This window comes from Lonchura striata, chromosome 5 (assembly GCF_050655825.1).
Source record: "Lonchura striata isolate lonStrDom1 chromosome 5, ASM5065582v1, whole genome shotgun sequence".
In the NCBI taxonomy this organism is placed as follows: Eukaryota; Metazoa; Chordata; class Aves; order Passeriformes; family Estrildidae; genus Lonchura; species Lonchura striata.
In genome coordinates, this window is record NC_140707.1 from 51604387 (window position 1) to 51618035 (window position 13649).

General features: G+C 39.6%; 1 long non-coding RNA gene across 2 annotated transcripts in view; it reads right to left on the bottom strand.

Annotated features, from left to right (window-relative positions):
- LOC146767370 (uncharacterized) overlaps window positions 1-13649 on the bottom strand; it is an 89939-nt gene that overhangs the window by 70926 nt on the left and 5364 nt on the right. Inside the window, exons 2-3 of one of the 2 annotated variants that reach the window (XR_014956066.1) lie at window positions 8242-8319; window positions 730-841 (exon numbers count right to left, since the gene is read on the bottom strand). This is a non-coding gene — a long non-coding RNA (uncharacterized LOC146767370). The other variant, XR_014956065.1, reaches the window with a different exon arrangement.

The following is a 13649-nucleotide window of genomic DNA, read 5'->3' on the forward strand; positions in this document are numbered from 1 at the left end:
GGAGAGTTTATTTGTATCCAATAGCTTCTTGTGTTGTTGGGGAAAACTAAGGTAGCAGCGGTCAGCAGAGCTAATGCATGAGGAAAAAACTGGAGTTTCTCTCAAATATTTCACTTTTCTGTAATGTTATTTTCAATCACCCAGCTCATGTATAATCCCTTCCCTAGTAGTATTCAGTATCTGGACAGACATTCCAAGTTCAAAGTCCTTGCACAGGGTTGACTGGCAGCACTCCCTGAACTTACCATCCAGCAGGAGTAATGTGTTCTCATATTTGGGACATTTTCTACCAAACTAAAAAGACAGAGCTTTAGGGAAAGATTCCAAGAATTAGGGGGTAGCCTCCCTTAACAGCCACAAGGCAGTACTTTAGTAAACAGAAAGAAAAGCACAAGGCACCTTATAACCCAGTCTATTCCTACTCCTGACAGTAGCTATGTGATGAGCCTCTCTCTTGAGGAGCTCTCAGTCAAGTGAGCTCTGTATCCCACAGACTCACAAATAGATTGGGCCCATATGGAGCATTTTTAGAGACCAACAGAAGGGTGAGAAGACATTAGGTTCTTCTAGATCTTGTGCCTATTCCATAGGGTTTCTCTCTACTCAAGATAGATGGTGATGCTCTCTTTATTCCTTCATCCAAAAATGGGAGAAAAGCACGAAGAATGGAATTGACCTGTACTGCAGCACTCTCACCTCCATTTTGCTTCCACAGCCACTCCTACTTACCTCTTTTAACAACCCCACCTCCAAATAGCTTCATACAGGAAATAAGAACATGGCACATCACTACAGGTATCTGCAGGAATGTATCTTCACATGTAGAATCCAAAAAGCTCTCCTGCAAATCACAGAGGGCATATAGTTCACTGCTTCTACCAGCTGCATATGTTCTAGAGATTTGTCCACTCTTGTTTTATATTTATGTCAAGCACCACAGATGGTGTTACTTGTCTTGAGAAATTGTTTCTTATGCTGGTTTTGGTTCAGATAGTTTCTTCTCAGACCATCCCACCAGCAATGAGTCTGGGTGTGCACAATGAGTTGGGAGTAGACACAGCTAGGACAGCTGACCTCAACTGATCAAAGGGATGTCTCATATCATATGGTATCATGTTCAGCATATAAGGGGGAGAGGGAGAAGAAGGAAGAGAGGGCATGTTCAGAGTTACAGTATTTGTCTTCCAAAGTAATCATTGCACATGATGGAGCTCTGCTTTCCTGGAGATGGCTGAACACCTGCTTGACCGTAGAGAAGTGGCAAATTAATTCTTTGGTTTGCTTTTCTTGTGCATGGCTTTTTCTTGACCTATTAAACTGCCTTTATTGCAACCCATGAGTTTTCTCACTTTTACTCTTCTGATTCTCTTCCTTTCTCCCCTCATCCTGTTATGGGCAATAAGGGAGCAGATGGATGGTGCTTCATTGGGGTTAAGACATGACATTTTTCCATCTCTGGTCCAAGATTTTTCTTTACTTCCAATATCCCTCCAAAGACTTGACAAGAAAGATCAGATGCTAGTGGGAGCTTAAAACATTCAGCCTGTATTCAGATTGAATGCACTTTCTCTCTCCATGGCACTAATTAGTTCTTAGAATTCTCACTTGGACATACTGAGTTTCTTGATCTGGAGAAGGAAGTGTTATATCTACACAGAGACAAGAGGGAGAACTAGTGGCAGCCATCCAGGAAAGCAAGGTAATATATTGATCTGAAAATGCTCTGAGGAATATCCCCTTCCCCTGTTCACACAACAGTACTATCTTTATAGTAAGATATAATAGCATTTCTGCATCCAGCCAGGTCTGCTCTGCTTAGCTTCAGTCATCTGGTCTTGCCAATGCTTAAACTATGAGGGGAAACACTGCGTGTCAGTACTACTCTTCTGGAGAAATGCTCCAGAATACTCCTCTGCTTTGCTCCCCATTTACTGAATTACAGACTCCTTGCCCAAAATGATAGCCTTTACCCACCGGGAGCCTGAGTAGCAACAAAAGGCTTTACTGACTGTGAGCTGCTATACAAAGATACGTGGATCATTAACACAAGCAAGCCTCCAGCTTCACCATTCATCACTAGCTGGCTTGACACCTGCTTTCTGGTGACAGCCTTCAATGGAGAAAGTTTGCAGCTGGCCCAGCTCTTACTGAGCTTCCTCATACCCACCAACTATCTTCACTCTCCATTTGTCAATTGTAAGTGATAATTTCTATTCAATCTGATACATATTATAAGAATATAAACAAATGCCTTTGGCTGTATCATAGCTGCAATCACTTCCCTTTATAGCCATCATTTATTACAGGCAGACAGGTGGCTGTCCAGTGGAATGCCAAAGAGGCTATCTTCTGGACAATCATGAGGAAACACAGCCACATTTACATTCTTCCCAAGCACACACAAAGATGTGTGATTTCTGAAAAAACTTCACTATGCTCCAAAATTTCTTAATTTCCCAGCCATGTAAGTCACAGAAACAAATCTGAATGTTACAAGCCTAGCCCATGAATGAACACCAGATTTCCAATTTAAACTTATTTAAGATTTTTTAAAATAAGGAAGGGGTCTGTGGAAGCTTTGTCCCCAGTTGCTTCATTTATGTCTTACACTTTTGATACAGGATACATGCTTTTCTTAATACTGGCCATCTGACTTCTCAAAAGTATACAAAACACTAAGATGGCAGCAGCTTTGGTGCTCAATTGGCATTTGAAAGAAGGCTTATTATGTACTAGTCCTAGGCACGTGTAGTGGTGCATTTCAAAAAGACCTTGGAATTCATATATTGGAATAATATCACTTTGCTTGAAAGCACTGGCACCTATAAATCACATATATGTCAGGTTGCTTCACAACACAGGCAGCAAAAGTCAGTGAAAGTGAACAGTATTGCAGTAACAGCACTTAGAGAACACAGAATATAATTAACATATTTGTCAAAGTCTAGAACAACGATGTTTAACATCAGCTCATGTATCAACACAAAAGGATCTCACACTTAAACTGCTTCTGAAACACTGCAATTTCACAAGCACAGCATAGTAGGAGATCAGTATGACTTACATAATCACAGGCTGAGCAAGTCCCTACCACCAGTTCTGATAGCAGGACCTGTGCTACCTGATACTTGTCAATTCCTTAGAGAGTAGAGAACTGGGCTTTTGCACAGAGTGCTGCAAGGACAGAACAAGGAATACTGAAGTGGAAGAGTTGCTGTAGGACCTTGTCATAGCTTTTAATATTACTAACTATCCATCATTCTCAAGACTACAGATTATAAAGGTCCATCACACCAAATATCCTGTCTCACCAGCAGCTGGTGCCAGCTGCTTGGGAAAGTGTCCACCTACTCTTCTAGTACCCAGTCCTTTAGGGAGTTAATAAAGCCAAAGGCTGTATTAAAACCATTCAATTTATTACTCATCAATGGACTTGAATACCTAATATAGTTTATATTCTTGGTCACCTATGACATCCAGTGAGAATAAATTCTACTGCTAAATTCAACTTCATATTTCAGAGTGCTTCCTTCTCACATTCACGTACCCAACACCCAGTGAATCATAGAGACTTATTTGCTAATCTGCACAACCTTCCCATCATGCACACTCCAGTGCCATCCTCCCAATAAGTACAGATGAGAGCACCTTTAGTACTACCAAGAATAGAAAAGTTATTATTTAGTGATTCCCCAGGCCATCAGCAGTGTAGCTAAATTTTGAGGCACAAAAAAAAAGCACCAGACTTCATATGTCAATGCCTACTGACTCTATCTGGAGACCTGAGCAAAAGCTTTTGCCTTCTTTTACCTTTACTCTCCTTTCTTCAAGTTAGACATAATGCTTTCTTATTTTAGGAGTGGGATCTGAAAATGCACTGTAAACGCCTGCAAAGTATTTTATGAATATGAATAAAGGTAACTATATTAAACATAACTCCCAAATTTCCCCATTGTGTCCTATGAAAGGTTATTCTGAGAAGAGCTCTGTACAGCTGCAAGACATTCCCTTGGAAAGAGAGAATAAATACAGCAAACACCTTTACTACTTTAGAATATGACCTGGGAATGGAATCAAGTTGTCTTAGAGCAGAGCTTCACATAAGCAGACAGAACATGCCTGTGAGCATCACAGGCATCTTTGAAGGCATTGTAATAATATTTCTGCATAACTGTTCTCAACGTTTTGGGATGATCCTGTGAAACAAGCTCCTAGGATAAGCATGAAGCAGGAACAGGTACCATCTGTGATCATGTCACCCAGCTGAGAATCACTGCTGCCAGCATGCTCAGTGGAGCCTACTGCACATCAATGCTCATTGCTGAAGTGACTTCTGAAGAACAAGGAAAAGCACACAGTCTGTCCCCACATCCCAAGCCACAGAACAAGCTCCAGCTTTGGTGCACACATAGCACTGCTGAAGATATTTTTTCATGGGCTTATGCTGTTGGTGTCCATTCAGTTTCATCCACCAGCCAACCTTAGACATTAAGGAAAATGTTAACGAAAATTGCAGCACGTAAATAATAATGTCAGTCAATATAACCCTGAGGAAACAATTCACTGAGTGCTACACCCACCTCAGAGCCAGCAGAAGTATTTACTTTCATGTAAAACCCGTGTAGGCCACTGGGATCACAAGCTCTTCTGGCAATTCTGTCCACAGGTCACCACACATTTAGTCCTGTCATACCAGTTTTCTGTCATGCACAACACTCCAAAACAAAGCAAGTTAAGCAGACCAATGTACAATTTCTTCTAAATTCACATTTGCAGCTCCTTTCTTCCTTCAGAACTGTAACATTTCAGCATTACCTCCCCAAGTTCTCTTTGGCACCCATTTAATGAGTCTGTTACCCACAAAGTTGCTTAGTCCCTCTTGGACCATCCTAGTGCTCTCAGGTGTCACAGCCTTCAATAGCCAAGCACAGAAATTTATCTGCTTTAAACCAACCTCATATCAGCATTGTGAGCTCTGCCTTGTTCTAGTACAGTAGAATTTAGCATGTAACTGTTCTCCATTTTCCCTATGTATTATCTTCTTTCATAAAGGCACCTTTTGAAAGCACTCCTGCAGAGCTTTTTCCAGAGGCTATGAAATATTTGCCACCTTTGCTGTGAGATATGTTTGTCCCCAGATTGTACTTTTTACCACAGGGGCCCCAAAAATAGAATCAGGTATAGCCAAGAGAAAGAAAAGAGCCTACTCCATTCCAGTAGGCTCATTTGCCAGTCTGTCAGCTGCATTCCTCAGCCCTTGCCCTGCAAGGAGCTGAATTCCTTGCCCAAAAAGAAAAAGGTGGGACAGTGGAGTCAAGTGACTTGACTTCACTGAAGAGGGACTTGTGTCTTTAGACAGGGACTTTCAGTTTAATGGTTAGACCAATAGATGAGATTGTCCCCTGTGCAGAGAGCTGTGTCTATGACAAAAAAACACTCTAGTTTCTTACCAGAACAATCAGGTTAGAAAGATTCAGTGATTGGGACTGAAGATGTAGATATCTGCATGCCAGAGATAAAGGCATTGCTGATGCCATCTTTATGGTGGTAGATTGCTGAGGCCATCTCACTACCAAGAACTGGAATCCAAAGGCTAGTTTGCAGCAAACTGGGGAGAAATTACATTGGGTTTGGCCCTGGCAGCCAGTTAATATATGTATGGATACTATACCATCAATTTCACTATTAAACTAAATGGTAGGACTCATCTTTTCCTGCAAACCTTCTAAATAAGGAGGCTTTGGCTCTCAAGGTAGGCAGGGATCAGTGGCACTGAACAGAGAGCTGCACATGGATCCCAGGGGTAAGTGAATAGCTAAGCCTGTACTGCCTGTTGTGTACAGGGCATGGAAGGATCTCTTAACAGGGAAACACTAAATCTAGGTGGATTTAAAAGTGCTGGGGAAGTTTTTGGTAAAGACACCTGCAACAGAGCTGATGCTCCATTGGCTTTTTAACAAAGTGCTGCCCCAGACCACCTTAGTCCTAGCTTGAATTTGGACTTTGCAGGCAGGAAACTGAGCTAGGATCAGATCCTCTTTTGGGGACAGTGACAACAGGGAATACACAACTGTAATTAACCTAACTACTGAAAGGAACCTAACTGTAATTAACCCAAACATAACACTGAACAGAAATTAGTGCTGGTAGTTGATAAACAGTGAGTGGAGTTAACGGGCAGTGATGTGTAGACTCCACTGATGTCTCTGTGTCTCTCTGGGATCCCTGTCACAAGCAGCAGTGAAGCATTTTCTCACCTCCCCCCTTTTTCCCACATGACAGTTTTCCAAGCAGCTGAACTGTGTGCATGACTATCACTGTCTGCCTCCACGGCTCTCCCCAGCTCACAGAATGGGAAAGAGAGGGATCCAGAAAAAGCAGGACCACAGGCTAGAAACAGAAATCCCTACAAAACAACCCAGCCCAAATGCTCACAGATCAAGCAGGCTCACAACAGCATCTTGGAGAGGTCACTGTTTTGGTTGACTGATACCTTGTCAAATTCCCTCATTACCCATCCAAGCTGTCTTTCCCATGTACTATCTGTGATACAGCTATTTCTACCACAGTACTTTTAGTGCAGGACAAAGCAGTCCAACTTTGTCTGAGAACTGCTTTGCCAAAAGACAGCAAATGGTAGAAGTCATCCATTATCTCATCTTGTACAGCTGTTTGATTCCACACACCCCCCCCGCCCAAGGGTTTTGTATTTGTCCCTTTCCAAATTTATTTTTTCCCCACTGATAAAACACAGTAAGAATTCATGTACTGAGTACTATGACAATTATTATTTTATACACTGACAATTGAAAGTTCTTGCAAGCTTTCTTCCAAATTAATAACCTTTGGCATAATTACATTTCTGGGGAAAGTTTCTGCTTCCTGTAGAAACTTCATCTGTTTTATTTGAAAAAATCTGCCACAGTGCTCCGTAGTGGTGGCCTAAGTCCTCACAAAAGCTTCTTAGTGGAGCAGTCAAGGTGAATCAAAGGAGACAGAGTCCACCAAAAAAAACCAGCCTAATGAGAAGAACAGCAAGAGAACCACATGAGTTGTGATTCCTAGGAAGGAGAATTTAGTAGTTCAAATCTACATAACCAGTTAAAATTTATTTCATTTTGCATGAAAAATGAAACTCTTCCCTCACACTACCACTACAGATAAACAGCCTGTTTTTTCCAAACTACTTAACCTGCTACTCAGCTCTGAAATTCTTCTATTACTGCAGTAGTCTGTGACAGAAGTGACCAGAGAAGAATACAATACTCTCAGGCTACCACACTAGCATTTTTGTGCTACCTATAGTCTATATATTTCTGATTTTGGTCTTAAACATTGGCTCATGGGAAGTCAGGCACTCTGAAGTTCTAGTTGAAAAACTCATACTCGAGCACTTTAATATATAAACTAACATACAATTCAAATTCCAAGATTGTTGGTTTTGTTGTTGTGGGGGCTCTTTTTTTTTTTTTTTGTCTGAGGTAATTTTCTTTGCAGAGCAGAAAATTTGGATGTGCAATACCCAAGTTCATAAAACTGCAGAGCAAAACTGGGAAAATGTTTAGCTCTCCTCATAAAAAAATAAGCCTCTCTTAGGATAGTCCAAGAACTGAAGGTCAAAAAAAGACAAGCTCTGACAGTAATTTGGTTCACAGTTTGACATCACATTGTAGATTCATCCACAAGTCCACAAACTCTCTCTTATTTGCAGGCATTTTTCCCACTAGGGAAAAGATACTGGATGAGAATATACATGTACACCTATTTTTCACATATTTAAATGCAATGTGTTTCACTTTGAACAGGCCACCTGGATTAAATAGAAGTTAATTAAAACAGTCCCTCATTTTTTGGTGTTATAAACTGAAGACTGGGTAAAGGAGGGGTAAAACAGGACTTTTTATTACTCTTAGATGGTGCTAAGAGGACCCATAAATACATCTCTTCTTCCTGTGATCCCATTCATCTTGCTGCCTTTCCTACTCCTCTTTGCCAACAATCAGATCCCAGTAAACAACCTCAAGTGAAATTTGCAACTGTCAGATAAACATTAAAAATGCTTCTCTTGTCCTTTCCCATTGATAGTCCCATTAATATTGTAATAGAACAAAAAGTTATGAAAATGAACGCATGCTGGGTTTGGAAGTGAATTATGCAGACAGCAGATGTGAAATATATACACTTGAATATGCATAGACAAAGAGATACAGTGCACCCACAAAGAAGCATGTATATACTTACATGTAATATTTTATGATGCAGCACTTGGTTCTAACCTTGTGGTACTGTACACTGTGCAGCAACTCCACTGACTTTCATCTGGTGTAAATTCAACATAAAAAAAATCAGGATTAAATGACCAAAGGGTTTATTTAGGTGGAAAATATCCTATTTATAAAATTTCCATGTGCTCTTTTTTTGTTCAACCTTTATTTGTAGTCAGAGTCCAGTAGTACAATCTGCTTTTGCCTACTTAGTACTTTTTCTCAGTACACAAATCGCTACTATATGTCTACTGTAATTTAAAAAAAAATCTCTACCTCAAACCATAATGATGGAGTGCAGAAAAAAAAATGCAACCTTTAAAGTCAAGGGGTTTTTTTCAAACTTGCCCTTTAAACACTTATTAATTCAAATGGTACCCATTAGGAATCTCAAAAAAGGAGTATTTCAGTCCTCCCAATACTGCAATGAAAATATTGTACCTGATATCCTGTCCATCTGAACCTTCACTGAGATCATTGACTGTTTTGCTAAATGAAAGACTTCAAGTGTGAGTTGGTTTCCAAAATAATCTTCTAAATGTCTTAAAACATTACAAGGTACTGTGGAATGTGATATATATATATATATATATATATATATATATATATATATATATATACACATCCATACACATGTACTGTATTTTCCTGTTAGGCTTTTACATTTTCTGAGCCATTAATATTCCACTGTTTCAAGCTTTTCTGAAGAGATAAAAGCTTTGCAGGCTCTAATAAAATAAGAATTCTTCAAGTGAAAGCAGAATTTCAGAGACTGGAGTTTTAGAAATACTCCCAGGTAGTGAGGAAGCTGTGATGGGTCAGTAACCACAAAGGAAGACTCCACAGAGACAAAGTCTGCCTGAGAGGCTTTCCCTGCTTGAACAAGACCTTAGCTCTCTGTACAAAAACATGCTGCTAGTCATATTGTTCTAATTCCCAATTTAGTGAAATTTTGCTGGGTCATTTCATAATGTCAGGCTGCATTCCAGATGCTTCCAGTCATCTATTTCTGAAGTCCCTTAATGGTACATACCCAGCATTCTCTCTCTTCTGAACCTCATGCTTTTGAAATACAAGTCCTACAGGCTTATATCTCTATATGCAAGCCAAAAGATACTAATCTTTCAAACTCGTGGCTCTCCACTGTCCAGGACACCTGCCATTTTGCACAGAAATCATTCCTTAGTTGAAGTATGCTTATATTAAGCAAAGATTAAACAAAATAACAACAAATAGAAGGTTAATTTTATAGTGTGTCCTGCCTTCATAGAAACAGACAGTCAACATTTCTGATCTGCCAACAATCTTGAAATGTAGTATATTTTTTACCTGTTCTGGAACATCATACATAAAGCAAAATTGATTTTTGATGCTCTCATCAAAGTCACAAAAAAGGTCAGTCAGTCTTTAGTGTATCAGATTTCAACTTCTCTAGTGTCTTTTGAACAAAAATGTGCCTCATTCACCCTCTGAAATACTGATTATGGAAAAACTCCACTTTTGATTTCTGCAATCAGAAAATAATCAACTTCTGGAATAAATTTTTTTTTTTTTCCTGAGTGGCAGTCAGGTTAGGTATTAGCATTTCAGCTGGATGAAATTAAAACTCATATGAGATTGTCTATGTGCAAACTTTAAAGTAGCTGAGAGCAAGGGACTGTCCCACAGATGCACAATCTGGATACTCAAGAGGTACCATGTGTCCTTCCACAGACAGGATATTCCACCAATTTGACAGAAATACAATTACTACAATTTGTTGCACTGAAAGGATATTTCCCCAAACACTTTGCAGGAAATGGTCACCATGTTCCTGGTGTTTTGCTTTGTAATTTATTGCCCTATAATCTTTGGGTTGACAGTACACTGCACTTCAGACTAGAACCTGGTCTTACAAACTTTACTGGCTACCTTTCACAAGTCACCTATGGGTGACTTCAACAGCAACATTTGCTAGAAGAGTGTATACAAAGTTGTCAACTTTGTTAAAATATTTTTGTTAACAGTTGGTTCACAAAACAACTTTTTTCTTCTAATTTTTTTTTAGTCAGATTTGTGACAAATTGTACAAAGAGCTTGCTTGTGTTTATTAATTTAGGGTTCGCATAAAGATTTTGCTCCTGTATGGTTAAGTTTCTATATTTTGTATAATTTGTTACTATTCTTACAAAAATATTACTATTGGAATGTTACTATTGTCATGGAAATGGTAGCCCACAGCACCAACACAAAGTTCAGTCCGGATCTGACACCCTGTTCGGGGTTTGTGTTCTCTCGAGCCTCAGGAAAACAGCATGACAGAGTGTAGGGCAGAGATGGAAACCTTCTCCCACTTACCAAAGCCTCATCAGAGAGCAAGCATCACGGAAAATAAGCACTAAGGTGATCCATGTATTAACTTCCTGCCCTCCAGGGTCAGCATTTCTTAAATCATACAGGACATTCCATTCTCTGCATAGTCTCCAGACACTTAGCAATGGATGGCAAAGGAAGCTAAAGCTCTAATGGGATGAAGTGTCAAAGAGAGCTTTTAATTTAAAGAACTAGAGAAAAGAAAAGAAAATGGATATTTTAACTTTTATCTTGGAGTTAGTTAATATTCACACTTAACTGCTGAACTGGCTAAATTCTTTTCTTTTCTTAAGGACCTTTATAAATTTCATCATTAATAAAATCAGACATTCAATTAGCAGGGAATTTCTGATTGCTAACTGAGATTTCTCCCCCAACAGTTTCTCTTTTTCACTCTTTCTAGTCTCTCTTTCTATTTTCCCTTCTACCAAAGTCCCCCCTTCCCTGAAAAACCAGGGGAAAGTGAAAACTGACTCCATTAACCTCTGTCATTACCTAAATCCATCTCTTAATTAATATGAGTTAATATGATTAATCAAAATAATGAGACAAACCTATTAAATTAGGGTGTTTAAATTACAAATGGAAGTGGTAAAAGCAAAGGGGCTGATAACGAATAGCTGCAGTCAGAGATGGAGCTACCTCTTGAAATGATATGTGACAAACAGCAGAGAGAATCAAGAATGAGGGAAAATCAGCAAGATTCATGTGAGAAAAATATTCTACATGCATACCTGTTTGAACTACAATCCTGAAATCTGTCTCACTCCCTTGTTATAAGCCACAAATTAAAGTAAAAATAATGCCTCTGTCACAGGTCACTGTAACAACAAAAGTGATACTCATTTTGGGAGGTGATTCTATCTGGAGTGTGAAGTCTTCCCTGCAGAAATCTGTTAGCAGTTTCTGTATCAGTCAAAGCCATCAGGAAAGGAAATAAAGCACAGGACTGATGCAGAGAGAAAAGTGCACTACAAACTACTGCCAAAACAGTTTGACATCTTAATTAATATGAGTGTCCTGACCTATGATTCCAAATAAATTTTGGGCCTGTTAGTCAGGCATCCCTCTGGATTAGGGTTTCTGCATGTTACCAGACACTAATAAGGTGTTTAGTTTCTTCATACAGGTTCTGGCTATGATATGGTGCTAACACAGCACAGGCAAAGGCTCTGATTTTGAAGACAAAGGCTTAAAACACTCTGCACCAAAGCCTCACTAAAGGCCATTCAGACAGGCTGTTGCTGAGTAGTGACTATATTTCATTACACTTTATCTGAGGACCCGCAAACAATAGACACAAACACCTTTGATTTAGGAATGTCCTTGCCAAGAAAAAATATTTAAAGAAAATCCAGCTTCAATTTACAGTGTTAGTTTCAAACTTCTCTAAGTGTGTAGGCTCAGCTATGAATCTTGTTGAGTTTCAAAGGAGAGAAAGAGGGTAGAGGGGAAATGCAAAATGTTGAGATTCCTCATTAAAAGTACTGGCAAAATAAAAAAGGATGAATACAGATGCTGTGATCAATTCCCATCCCCTTTGTTTCCTCAAAAAATGACAACTTTGATGTTAGATTTTCAGACTTATAAAACCCTCCACTCTTTTGTGTTCAACCTGGAGAAGAGAGAAAAAGATCTTAAAGTTCATCTTACACTTTCAAACTATATTCTCTCTGATTCCTCAACTAGCAATAGAAAACTCTGCAATTGAAACATTTAACCATTATATGGATGGTGCAAAAGCCACAGAAAAATCCAGGCCTGTCTTCTATAAATCTCCTGGCTTTTCAAGACCCCTTAGGAGAGACAGTATTTGGTCAGGAAACTTGGCAATAGCTTGCCATACACACAGGGGTTTGTGTCAGAGAAAACAAAACTTTTTTTGAGCCACTTTTACTCATTTGGACTTACTACTTCTATGAGTACAAGAGGACCCTCTGCATCCATTTCTTTAGCATCTTTGATTGCAAGGCACTGGAGTATATTCTAATTATCTAATGGTCTGTTCAACTCCTGACCTCTTTGCCAAGACTACTGTCAAGGGGCTGTCAATGCCAGCTGTGACTCTGATCCAGATGTCCACTGGCAATAGACTGAGACTGTCTCATTCCAAAGGCCAAGCAGTTATTAGAGAATGCTTTACAAGCAGTAGTGGAGCTGGATGAAAACCAGTGCTGTAGAAGTGACCTTGCACTTACATGATGCAATACCAAGGGTCTGGAGAGAACACATCCCTCCAGTTACAAGCAAGCACAACAATCATTCTAGGAAGAGTAAGGTGGTGAATTAAAGACCTATTTAGATATCTTTTGATAGTACTGATTAGTAGCCCCAGTCCAAATGGGCACAAAGAAGCAGCCATGAATCTGAAATAAACAGTCCTAGGAACTGCTCCAAAACAACAGTGCTGAAAACAGGAAAAGTAGAGCAAATGTAATGGTAGGATTTGTTCCCATACAGGCTAAAATCCCAAAGATCATGTCTGCGTATAAAAGCACCACACATCAAAACACAGCTCCATTCCTACTGGTAAGGGAGTATGGTATTTTGCAGGCATAAACTGCATAGAGAATTATTTACACCTCCCAATCTTCCCTATGATTCCAAATAAAATTGGTTCATTTGCCACATGCTGAAGCCCAAACACAAAAGACAGTTGCAAGAACTCAAGAGAGAGACACAGGTTAAGTAGTTGCCACAAGTCTGCTTGGGCAACTATCTAATTCTCTCTCTTAACATCTCCCTCTCCACCTACTTGTCAGCATCTCATCCACAGAACTGCTCATGTGCTGTGGAGTTCTTTTCCTTGTGTCTTTGGCATAACCAGCTTTGTTGGGAGATACTCAGTTTGTTGAATCTACATGTTTTGCAGGAATTGACTGTCTTTAGGAAACATTTTCTAAAGAAAGCTCCCCACATTGCCCAAATTGGGCAGCACAGAAGCCTGCATGTAGAAGGAGACCTACATTGGATATAAGGGATTTGGGATTGAGTTCCCAGTCTACTTTTCCAGACCTGAAACTTGACTTTAGC